The following is a 13,495-nucleotide window of genomic DNA, read 5'->3' as shown; positions in this document are numbered from 1 at the left end:
ACATTACAATTCTGCAGCTTTTGTGAATCAATATCGTTAATCATTGTGCACGAGGAACATCAACGCCAACTCTGCCGTTCACACACTTTAACCCCTTGTTTTCCAGCAGGGAGCGAAGGCCCCTTTGTTCCACACAGCAGCCCTGCTATCACTGTCCTGGGAGAAATAATCTGTGCTGATGCATCCTATTATGTTACAGTGGAGTCAATATGAGACAAAGCTATTAAGAAAATGCTCAAATTTCCATGTTTCCTCCTGCTGAAGAGGTTTACGGCTCCATCAGGGAACATATAAATCTGCACAGGAGGATATTCAGCTGTGAAAACAACTTTGATTATGATATGTAGCTTTTCTTCCAAGAACACGGTCTCAGAGGGATTTAAGCAGGGCTACTGCATCATTCTGCACCACTATAGGTGTAAAAAAACATCAAAAGTTCCATTTTTAAGTACGGAAAATTTGGATTTGTATATAGAAAACAGCATCTGTGGAAACATTACAACCAATTTAGCATCAAAAGTCTGTTTGCTTCCCAGAATTGTCAATTTCCGAAAAGTAAACTGACTTTTTTATGAGATCTCAGTGAGTCCAAATGTTATTAAACCATTAGTGAGCACATGGTGTCATAAAATCCACACAAACACATGGCAGTCCACTTGGCAGGATGTAAACACAGCATGCAGAGTGGATTTTCAACAGGGGGCAGCAGAGTGCAGATACAGGTCAGTACATCTCAACCACAACAGCCCCCCACCCTCCTCTGTTCTCTCTTCTCTCCCTCCGAATGAATGAGAGCTCCAAACAAAACCTACAGTAATGACGGCCACTGGCTGCAAGATGAAAGTCACCCATGATGCTCCAGCAGCCAGATGTCGTTCATATATTTAGATTCCAGCGTGGCAATAAAAGGTCAAACAGAGAGAGGGGAGCAGACAGCCAAACCGCACAAAATCAGCCAATCAAATTAGGACTCTACATCCAAATGTTATCAGTATGCACATGCAGAAGTGATGCAGAGCCGCGCAACATAAATGTATTATTGTATATGTGTATTCAGAGAGCACTAACTGTGATTTAATGCTGAAATCTGGTTAAAAACAAATGGGAATGGGGCTCGTTTTCCATTCAAATGTTATTTAAAACTAAGAATTGATTGATTGCGCTTTATTTAAATGTCATGTGCACAAATTTCTCATCCTTCATAAGTTTATAAGCCAAAAGAGATCCTGTTACAGTGTTTCAACAAGTCAGTTTATTACAAAGCAAAACAAAATTGCACATTCCTTTAAGAGCTATGTCTTGAATAGTATAATTAGCCTCAGCTCCCTGGCTTTGCAGTTAAATCTGCTACAAAAAAGTTGCTTTTCTAGTAAACAACTTTTTTTTAAGTTGTCAACTAGAAGAAATTAACTTTAATGTAAGACATTTTTTAGAAAGCAGTCATGGCTACACTTTTGCAGTTACAAATGCAAAACTTAATTTAGTTATATAATTTTGATAACTTGTTCTTTTAAGGGTTACATATATAGACTAGAAAATACCTAAAACTTTGAAAAACAGAACAAGATTAATTTAAGATTCAGGTGGAAAAATATTAGAAACACTATCACATGCAGTGCCGTCCAGCAGACAAGCTCCACCCACTATGACAATAATCATTAGTACACTGTTCAAGTATGACATACACTATAATGCCAAAAGTATTCATTCACCCATCCAAATAATTGAAATCAGGCGTTCCAATCACTTCCATGGCCACAGGTGTATAAAAAACACTTTTCCACCACTTTTTCTGAAAATTTGAGCCCCTTTTAACCCATTTTTGCCACTGGTAACCACTTTCAGGCCATTTTTGTCCATTCTAACTATATTTCAGTGCTTGTTACACCCATTTTTGCTACTTCAAAGCCATTTTTGTCACTTGTAACTCATTTTGCCCACCTTTTTTGCCTCTTTTTGCCTATGTTAACCTATTTTGGAACATTTGAACATCTCTTTAAACATTTTTGCAACTTTTTGTCCATTTTTGCTACTTCTAAAATCTAATTTTCATCCCTTATTAATCCCCTTTCACCACTTTCTCTGCCCTTTTTTCCTGTTTAGACACTTTCTGCCTGTTGTTTGCCTCTTTTCACCCAATTTTACCTCTGCCATGAGGTTATGTGATCGGGTGGGTTTGTTCGTTGGCTAGTTTGTTTGTTAGTTTGTTAGTTTGTTAGCAACATAACTCAAAAAGTTGCAGACAGATTTTGATAAAATTTTCAGGAAATGTCAGAAATGGCATAAGGAAGAACTGATTAGATATTGGTAGTGATCCAGATTACCATCTGGATCAAGGAATTTTTAAAGGGTTCTGTACTATTGGGAGATAGGGCTAATGGTGGAGGTCTGCGCTGTTACCACTGTACACCAGGAGATGGCAGACATGAGTAACTTCAATCCCAGCAGCATTTTTGGGTGTGTTTTCATTCAAAGTTTTGGAGTTTATAGAGTTTGAAAGATTGGTCGAGGAGACGAGTCGGAGCGTAACAGAGAGAAAGACAGCAGACTGTAGCGAGATTACTCACAATGCTGGGAGGAGTAGAGGACTATTCACCCTCTGCCATGACTTCCAGTCATCCGGTGAGACCATGGGTGAGACTGTCAGTGCATCTGTTGGCACCCGTAGCGAAGCTAATAATATCTCTCATCGTGTTTCCACCCCACCAGGGAGGGAATGATCAAGTAATGCCATGTTGGGGGGCACATGGGGATGGATCCAGGAAACTTTAGAGGATTCTTCACTACTGGGAGTTAGGGCTAATGGTGGAGGTCTGCGCCCTCTGAGTGCTTTTCTAGTTTCTACTGTTAAGCCATTTTTAGCATTTTAAAAATTATATTTTACCACTTTTTCAAAAAAATGTGTCCCCCTTTTAACCCATTTTTGCCACTACTAGCCACTTTGAACCACTTTCATGCCATATTTTTCTATTTTTTACTGTATTTCACTGCTTGTTATGCCCATTTTTGCAACTTTGAACCCATTTTTCTCACTTGTAACTCATTTTGCCCACCATTTTTGCCTCTTTTTGGCTACGTTAACCCATTTCTGCCACTTTACACACATTTTTGCAACTTTTTATCCCATTTTATCATACTTCTAAAATCTCATTTTCACCCCTTTCATCGCTTTTTCTGCCCTTTTTTCCTGCTCAGACACTTTCTGCCTATTGTTTGCCTCTTTTCGCCCATTTTTTCTATTGTTAAACCATTTTTAGCATTTTTTAAAGAATTCTGTTTCACTATCGTTTCTGCCAAATTTTTCCACCTTTCAGCCAAATTTTTAAAACACTTTTCCACCACTTTTTCTGAAAATTTGTTCCCACTTTGAACCCATTTTTACCATTGTTTACCACTTTGCACCACTTTTATGCCATTTTTGTCCATTTTAACCACATTTCACTGCTTGTTACGCCCATTTTTGCAGCTTTGCAACCCCTTTTTCTCACTTGTAACTCATTTTGCCCACCATTTTTGCCTTTTTGCCTATGTTGACCCATTTTTGGCACTTTTAACCATTTTTTCACCACTTTAAACCCATTTTAATTCTGTTTTAAGAAAAGAGTTTACATTTACCTAAACTACAAAAGAAATAAAATATTTGTATTAATTCAAAATATTTGTTGCTTTGATAGGAGTGGTTATTATTCAGGTAAAAAATATAATATAGTTATCACAGCTTAACTTTAACATGGACCATGCTCTTGCAGACCTCCTTTGGCTCCCATCTGGCTGGGCCCCAGAAAGCTCTCCCCTTTACCCCCCTCATGGTCAGCCTTGGCTACCATTAAAGCAGATAAGATATCTGAGTATGTTCAAACACTTTTATTCATCACATTGAAGCACAAATCTATAGGCTGGAAATGCAAGACATCACAACCCTGGCCTGTGTTGAAGTATTTCCAAACCCTAATATTCAGTTGTTGTTGTTGTTGTTGTTGTTTTCCCACTTTGTAAACAAGCAGATCTTTGATGTGAAGTTTCTAATTCTGCCTTCAGCTGCATTTTCACTTGAAAGCAGTGAGCTGTAGCTTGAAGTATGAAATCAGTTCGTCATCTGAAACATCAACAACAGCAAAGAGAAACCTCTCTCTGTTTTCTAAGTGCCGCAGACATCCAATATGGCTGCTAGAGGGTGTTTTTTTGCAACAAAAACCCTCTTTATGCAGCCTTCCTTTGTCCGCTCTTTCAAATGCACATATCTGGAAAGCTCATTGCATTCAGAGAGATACGTTTAATCTTCTGCTCTTGCATCATTTGTTTTCCCTGTAAAGAACCCTCTACAAGTCCATAAAAGTACATTTTATGTCTCTACATTAATCCTGGCCATTAAATCAGAGCATATTTCAGTATGAGAAGTAATCTGGAGGTAAGATCCAGTGTGAAGATGAGCCAGTCGTCCTGAACAGTCGGCTCATTGCTGATCCTGTGATGAAGTGGGCAGCTCAGGAATGTGGAAGCGGCCCTCTTGAAACAACGATAACACGAGTGACTGCTGTTCTAATTAAAACTTCCAGGGGGAGGCTGCAAGAACCCACTGACTTGGAAGGCTCACATCTATTTTTAAGGGATCTAATAAGAATGCGCAGCTACCTTCAGAGAAACAGCGTGATAAAAGCAGAACAAAAGCACGCTTCAGTGAGCTGCAGTGTTTTTTAGAGGCCGCTTCTCTCCATTCTGTGTGTTCAGCAAGTTAGTTGGAGATAGTATTGACTGCTCATTGGATTTTCACTGCGTAGCCTCCATTCAGCTGCTGCAAAATATGAATTTTATGATGAAGCATTAATAATGAATGCCATCGCCAATTCTTTTTTTGCAAGCCTGGGCGGAGTGAGCAGCAGATTCGTGTGTTGCTGCAGTGTAACTGAAATATTCATGGCTGTATCATTCCTTAATTTTGTTGTGACTAAGAAGGATTAATACTCATCCATTAACTCAAGCTAATGCTGTGGATGCCTCGAGGCTGCATGAGTGCACTGGATGAGGAAGTGAGATTAGCAGTGGAATGATGCATAACATCAGCGGCATTGCTTGGACTGTAAATCGATGTAGGAATCACACAGACAAAGTGGTTGCTGTGTGAATGTTTCTTTTTGCCTGACAAATGGAAAAACACAGATCATCAGGAAAAGTGGGGTCTAGCTGAGGGAGACACTTTGTTTTTAATGATCAAATCATATCCCCGTATGAGCTCATTAGCAACAGAGAGGCCTACATCTTCTTTTTTTTTTTTAACTGTTTGTGCTTATTATGTATCATGCAAAGCAAATCAGCTCAGATGGATACTTTGCTGAAGTTAGTGCTATGATAATAAGTGATTTATAGAATCTCTGAAGGCTCATCTTCTTCATGCATCATGGTTGTAATCATGAACAGCCTGTGCTCTGATCAGGGCCTTTCAACATCTACTCTTAGTGGTTTTAAGCCTCTGAAAACTTATTTTGAAACAATAAAAATGCATTTCGGCCAGGAACACTCTCGTCATACATTTTGCCATTTCATTGCAAAAGGGGGATACAGTCTTACTTGGCTCTACTCAAAAGATGATCCCTGGATTAGCCAAGCAGCATGCTTTAACTTTCCAGGGAGTGCATGGCTAGAAACCCCCACATAAATGGATACATTTATAACAATGCGTACTCAATACAATAAATTAATCCATAGTAGCATGAATCTGAATATGAGGGTGCAAGAAGCTTTATGCTATAAAGGAGGAGGCTGGGGTGGAGGAGGTTAAGCTTTGCCAGCAGCGTGGTGCATCAGCTTCAATGCAAACTGGGATAAGTACGTCATATTTAAACACACTGCTGTGTTGAGAGAAAGAGTTGTAATTGGCTATGAGAGCTGGGGGGCAATAACTGGGATCAGATGGCCGTCAGCTAATCACAGCTGGGAATGTGACTGCTGTGTCCTACATGAGCTAACTCTAAACTTTATTATGATTTTGGAGTAGAGGTTTTATTCAGCTCCCAAAAAACTGTAAGAAAGCTCAGCTAAGAAATCGAGAGTTTCATGTTAGATGTTGTCTATGTTAGAACAGAAATACCTCCAAAACATTTGAAATAAAATTAATTAAAATGTCTTAGGGTTGACGTAATGGTTAAGATATCAAAAGTCTGAAGTTCAACACTTCACCTGCAAAAACTGCTAAACAATATTTAATAAACCTGAGTTAACAACCTGCTTATACAGGAAATAAAGCTAGATCTCCATGAAAACATTCTAATGTAGGAAGCTTAGCTTCCATAGCTTTGTTAGCTGCATGGGCTAAAAAGGTTATGTAGCTATGTTAGCTACATTAGCTATGTAGTTAACATACCTACATTGACTATGCAAGATTATCTCACTAAACAACTATGCAATGTTGTGAATATGAATATAACTGCAAGACTTAATGAATAAAGTTGTAAAAGAAATCTACACCTGGAAATACACTGTAGCAACAAATTACGGCATCTCCATTCTGAGACAGACGGTGTCTCTGAGAGTGACCATCAGAGGCAAACAATCTGCAGCCAGACTGTTTTGAAGAAATCCGTGTATTTGAGAGGCATCTGACTCCAGACCTCGACCGTGGGGCGACCTTGACCATAGGGCAGGAAGTTTACTTACTTTCTGGGTTAAGTAACACAACACTATAAGATATTTCTCTTTGCATTTTATCCTTGTATACTGGTCACAGGTATTTAGGGTGCAGCCCACTTTTTAGATAAAAAAGTGTTAAAGTGCTTCTTCCATGGCAAGTTTTATGGTACTTTGAAGGAGCCATGATGTGCAATAGGCCTTTGATCATCCTGTGTTTTAGCTGCTCTCATGGGTTCGCTCATAGGTGACTTTCTTCTGGAGTGTTTTCATTATTTTCACATCATTAAACATATTTCCATCTTAAGTGTTTGCACATTGTGTTTTTGGTTTCATGTCTTTTACTTTCCTGCACTGTTCTTACTCAAATAAACAAAATAAAATCACACTTACCAAACAAACTTGTGTTTCCAGATGCACACAGACAGGCTCAGAAATGATAACTCGTACCCATTTGCAGCAGGTTCACTCTCTATGATCTATTTCCTGCCACTGTAGAGCAGCCCTCAAAGCCCTAGAACCAGCCCAGCCCATCTGGGATGTGCCTGGTTCTCTAGATTAGCTCCTCCTGGCCTGGTATTACTCAACAAAAATCTTCGCTAGTGGCATATTTCTTGAAATAACTGTTTCAGCAGTATGCAAATCTGTCTGACACCTTGCCCATGGCATGGTTTCAGACATCAAAAATAGCCATATAGTTGAAGTCAGTCTTTATGTTGGTGATCAGCTTTGCTTTTGTAGCTCATGCAGAGACAGTTATTATAAAATCAGTTTGTTTCACACCCAGCTTAAACCCCCTGACAGTAGTTTCAATTTGAAGGAGTTCCACCCTTTACTTCCACTGGCATTTGCATAATCAAAACTTTAAAAAGGAACTGTGATTGAGTTCAAGGGCAAATGCCATCATGCATTTCTTTAAAATTTGCAACCAAAATGCAATTACTTTGACTCACCTCCACTGATTTTCAGAAAAAACTCACTCTTTAGAAGCCACTAAAAATGCAGATTATCATGCAAGTAATCATGAACTATTAAACAGCATTACTATGAGACAGACCAAGGGGAGGCTTTCCTTTTCCACATAAAAATGTCCACATAAAACGGCTGCTTTACAACCGTCGTTGCCCTCTAACTGACGTGAGACTTATTTTGGAGTGGACATTGAAACTCCACTAGAGGTTGCTGTCTATCACAAAACAACTTTGAAGCCACTCTGTCCGTCCATCCTGACCGAGGCACCAAGACGGGCAACTGGAAGAGCACAGCAGAGAGCAGAGATGCCTGTCTTTGTGCCTCAGTGAGCTAACAGCATAGATATGTTTGTATTTTCTAACATCTCACTCATTATTTGAAATTATTTCCTCAAAAAAATTGAAGTTGTTCCACCTTTTATCAAATGCTTCTTCTTCGTTGTGATTTGCTACTCTGAGTTAAACTGTTGGCTGCGTTGCTCAACACTGCCCCAAGATTGGTGGTGGTATTGCAACATTTGGTCTTTATCTGTAACTTAGAGAGGACTGATGAAAAATGGACAAATGAACAGACAGAAAAGTCAGTCCATTTCTGTATCAAATTTGGAGCATAGGGGAACCTTCAGTCTGATGTAAACAACCGCTCACTGCTTTAGCATTGATAGCATCTCATAGGAACAATTTGGTTTAGCGCTATTCAGATCTAAAAAATGGCGATAAGGTTGTCAAGATGTTGTGTCAGGTTGTACTTACTTACAACTGAAGCACTGAGGAAAGATATCCAGCTCAAAATGTGAACATTAACCTGCCAAAAGGACCAAAGAGAGACTATAGAGAGACTACTGCTATTGCTGCCAGCGTTATCCACATTCCTCAAACAATATCACATCATAACAGAGTGATGTGTTTTTACTGTTGCAGTATGAGGTTGGCTTACAAAATGTATTTGAGTTTAGACCAGTGCAATAATATTCTGTGTTTAAATGGATGGGAAATTATATATTTAAGGACACCAATTGGAAAGAGATGAATCAGAATTAAGCCAATGACTCCATTTTTCTTCATTGTGTCAGTTATAATACACACACAATACCCTAAAGTATAGTTACAGGGATTCTGTGGATTAATGCTTCTACTGGCTTCAAATGTAGCATTATGTTTAAAACCAACACCATTGGATATGGTGTTTCTAACCTTTCAGGCACATGTTTTCATGAAATACCAGCATGTTCTCTACAGCTGTCTGCTTATCCTTTGTGCTTTGTTACTTATTTCATGAGGCAAGTTTTAGCGCTGGCCTTGAAGAGGAGAAAGCATTGGGAAGGATTACACAAAGCACACAAGCTTTCTGCATATTCCTACACAGCTCCTGAAGGCAGCTTTCCTGGATAAATCATTACAATGCCTTGCTCAAAGATACTTAAGAAGTAGATATCCCCTTCAACTCCATTTAAGCTGATAATCCAGGCCTCGGCACGACCAAAAGGCCTCAGTAATACTGATTTCATAAAACAACCGCCCTCTCAGGGTCCATGTTTACGGAGCCCTGTATTGATCAGTGAAACAATGCATAATGGCTTTGCAGGAATTGCTGAAAAATCCATTTTGTCGTATCGATTAGTGTAATGAAGATGAATGCTGAATTGCTAAGTATGAAAATGGCTCATGTGCATTTTTCATATCATATTTTTGTCACACTAGAAGGACCGCTCTTTCTGCTTGGGCCCCAAACCCAAAGATTAGCATGTGTTTTCATTCACAGCCATTAGAGCTCTGTTTGTGATTATGCAAATGAGAAAACATGCAGGAAATTTAATCAGAGCGCAAATTTGATTTCACGTGAAAGATTGCTCAAGGATGGGAGGGAGGAGGGGGGGCTCGATCACGTAATATTGAGCAACCAAATTATGTTCAATATTTGTTTTCACAGTGGGCCTCCACTCGGACACGCCACGGCTTTATAGGCTTAAGGTTCGCCTCGGCTCCGAGGCTTGAAGTTAACAGCGCTGCACGAGGTTTGATTATCCTTTGTTCTCCCCAGAGATGCTGAATGGAAAATGCAGCTAATGGGAAACATTTCCATATCAGCAGCAAAGCATAGCAGCTTGTGTTTATGCATTTTTATTATTGTTGCGTCCCTGTACCAAATATCTAAGTGCTCCGTTTTCTTTTGTTCCCCAGCCGAGCAGCAAGAAAATGGGCTCTTTGTAATTGCACATAAACTCAAAGGATGGCATTGTGCTGCTGTGTGTGCAGTTGCAGATAACTGGTGATTAAACAGAATGTTTCTCCAGAAGCATGACAGAATTGAAACTAATAAAGCATGTCAGTCAATAAAGGAGGTGGGTCTGTTTATCAAGCTCAGAGATGTAGAACAATCAAATGTCAGACGGCTTTCTTAGTGGCTGTGTGACCCTGAAGTCTGAGGGGTTGTGTGTCAGTCACAATAGTTTGAGGAAACACTCAGTGGTGTTGAAGGGCGCTATGGCTTTGACAGTTTTTTATTTACATCCTCTTAAAACCTGACCTTGATGTAGCAATCTACATAAACATCTTGGCGGAGGCAATCCATTCTGCTTGATTTGCAACAGAAATGCATTGAAATATTGTCAATCCTGAATCAGTACAAGTGAAGTAGCTTTAAAGGAAATGGATTCAAGTTTTTCAGTGGATAGAAAGAGATTCTTTAGTATTTGGACAGCAGCATGATTTGTTGTTTTGCCTCCATTTACCACAACAATTGAGCTGAAATAAAACAAGATGAGACTGAAGTATATTTACAGCTTTCACAAAAATCTGACTTTTAACATTTAGGTACTTTCAGGAGTTGACTGAGGAGCAGTTTCATGACTAATTTAGATCTGTTCCTTCATTACTTCTAGACAAATGAAGCAGATACTGGAGATGCTTTCAGTATAAACTGGCATTCGGTAGCTTTTTGACTAAATTTAGATTATTTGCACAACTTGACCAATGTCGCTCCTTAGTCCGATGCAGGGTTAGAAGTTTACTTTTTCTCCTACCAGCCACTTTAACTTTACAAGCAGCATAATGAGATGAGCTATAGTATGAATATCAAGAATTATAGTATTTAGAGTTAGGTTTGTCCAATACTGCTTAAAATGCAGGTATTGGTATCGGCGAGTACATGAATTTATGCACTGATCTGATACCATTTGGTTTAGCTTGAAATTTTTCCTCGTTTATCCATGCTAAATGTTAGTAACCTTGCAAAGCAGATGGATACGCCTGTTTAAGTGTTTCTCACGGGCGAATCCATCTTGCAAAGCTCCCATCTGAACCATTTGGGCCTGGTTAGAAAGTGACAGGACCAATCGGTGTCAAGGGGCAGTACTTTTGGGAGTGGTGGAGCCGTGATGTAAGCAAGCAGCAACAAGAGGCCGTTGCAATTATGGCGGAAGAGATTGCCATGGATGCTGTTAAAGCATCAGTTTCATCAGAACTTAACGACATTTCTTCATTAGAAGAAGAACAAAAAACAGCATTGAGTTGTTTTCTTTTCAAAAATGACAAAAGTCGTGTAGTGACATGTCTACATTCGCCATGGTTTGTTGCTCTGATTGGCCCGTAAAGATGTGACAGACAGATTGTTCAATCACCAATCACCCCCCAAGTTTTTTTTCAAAGGCTCTGCGCGTTCCCAAATGCTGCCTATGGGAGGTTTACCAGATGGCTGTGTGAAACAAATCCATCTGGCATGTCAGGTTAAAATGTTAGTGCTATAAACTGGAAATCAATTCATCCCTGCTGTCAGAAAGCACTGCATGCATGGGCTACCATTTTTAGAGCAGCAAAGAAAAATCAAAGGACCCACTGCAGCAGTAAAGAATGGTGGCTGTGTGACAGTTTTCCTCTGAATATGTGGTTAAAATGCCTTCCAGACCGGCGCTCTCGAACACAAGAAGTGACACAGTTTCTTAAAAGTTTAATAACTTTTAAAAAATAAATCGTTGCTTCTTGTTTTTCCTCTTGAAGCTAGCCATTGTGCCTTCCCACTGACACTTTTTTGCTGCCTTTGAATCCTGTGGGCAGCATTTTCAGTGAGCCTGGAACTTGTGAGACTTTTGGCCACTTTAATGTTTAAATCCACAACAGCAAACCTGATATGTCTTTTTATCCATTTTAATACAAGGATCATTTATACTGGTAGCTTGAATGCTAACTGCCATATTGTTTTCCCTTTGTGAGGGTCTGTCAGCCAATGGCAGGCTGTTGTATAATCAAGTGATGCTGCCTGAATAGAGCATAATGGAGAGATAGAGATGCTGTGATACAGCCACCTGTATTATTGTTATTTTAATATTTAGGAGTAAAACTCAATCAGCAGGAAAACAACTTTAGGGTCACAGAGATGCTGAACATTATGATTCTGTTTGTTGATTCATGTTCTGAGTCAAAAATAGTTCTAAAATTATTTGCTAGTTGACACAGTCAGTTCAGACAGTTTACACTGGTATCTTGTGCACCAATGATACAAACTGTTGCTCATTTTAAAGGATGTTTTCGACCAGTTTGTCCTATTCCCATCCACACAAATGTTTGCTGCATGACATACGAGGGCACCATAAACTCATGCTGTGTTTAGATTATGAGTTTCAGAATTAAGAGAATTGAATATTTTGGGAACAATTCCTGCAATCACATGCTGGTATTCAAGCTATGTTCAAATACCTTGGACTTATGAGTGAAACATCTGTTTAAAGACATCTTTAGCAGGTAGACCAGCTGTAGCACTACTCACATACTGAGTCAAACCATTCAGCAGACTTAACATTTGACAGCAGCTCTAACACAGGGAGGAGGAGGCAGGATCCTTCAATCAATTAGGGATTCGGTCTGATCAGATCTGGTCACAAAGTTGGTAGAAGCAAGCAAAATTGATCAATTGATCAATCTACGTAGTTTACCGTCACAATGTCATTCTGTTGTATGACTTATTCACCAGCCCCAGTGGCTAGTAAGTCGAGAAAATTCAGGGACTACTCAAAAATACCTGCATTTGGCTGGTGGCAGGTGCTAATTTCACCACCCTGGTGTGATGTCAAAAATGTTTCTAGTTTATTTTTAAGCCTTAAGGTTAGTGATAAATCCAGAAGACATTTCTTTTTGATTGTTGCTTTTGAGTCAGTAGACAAGGTCACATAATCAGTGATTAACACCAAACAGCCCAGTTACCTTGGTAGACCGGGATGACATCCTGCGGTTCAGCTCGCTTAAATAAAAGCCAGTCAGCTGAGATTTTCCCCTTTTAAAGCTACCATGTTCATAAATTTGGCATTGGGAGCTTCTCACCACAGAACTTCATCCATCCTAACGTCCTCTCTCCTCGACCGACCCGGAAATCGTTCTCCCGCCGCCATGATGAAGGATCTTCCAACTCCTTAAATGAACCTGGAGGAGGGGAGGATGAAGGAGGCTCCTGGAGGAGCTCAGACCGAGGAAACACCAGTCTATCCTCCACGGAAGTCTTTTTACCAAAGGCGCAATGTGATTGGTTTACAGGCACAGCATCTGCCAAAAAGCCACACCTCTGATGGTTCATGACTGTTATATTTATTCTCACAGCACTGATCTGCTTAAAATAAAATTCTTTAATGATTGATTAGATATATTTATGCACTTAACTTCATTCAGGATGATATAATCTCACAGAATTATGGCTTCACTAAGGCAGAAGTTTTTGTTGTTCCTATTTTACTGAACATTAGTATTAACTCAGAGCTCTGTATTGGATTATTAATCAGATTACAAGAATGTGAAAGACAGCCTCAGTTATCAGACCTAATGACATGGATGTGTTGGCTACATACATGAGGACATGAACGATGACCAAATGATTGAATTTATCAAAATAATTCTACTGAAGATCAGATATGAACAAT

This window comes from Cheilinus undulatus, linkage group 10 (assembly GCF_018320785.1).
Source record: "Cheilinus undulatus linkage group 10, ASM1832078v1, whole genome shotgun sequence".
Classification (NCBI taxonomy): Eukaryota; Metazoa; Chordata; class Actinopteri; order Labriformes; family Labridae; genus Cheilinus; species Cheilinus undulatus.
This window is presented reverse-complemented; position numbering follows the sequence as displayed.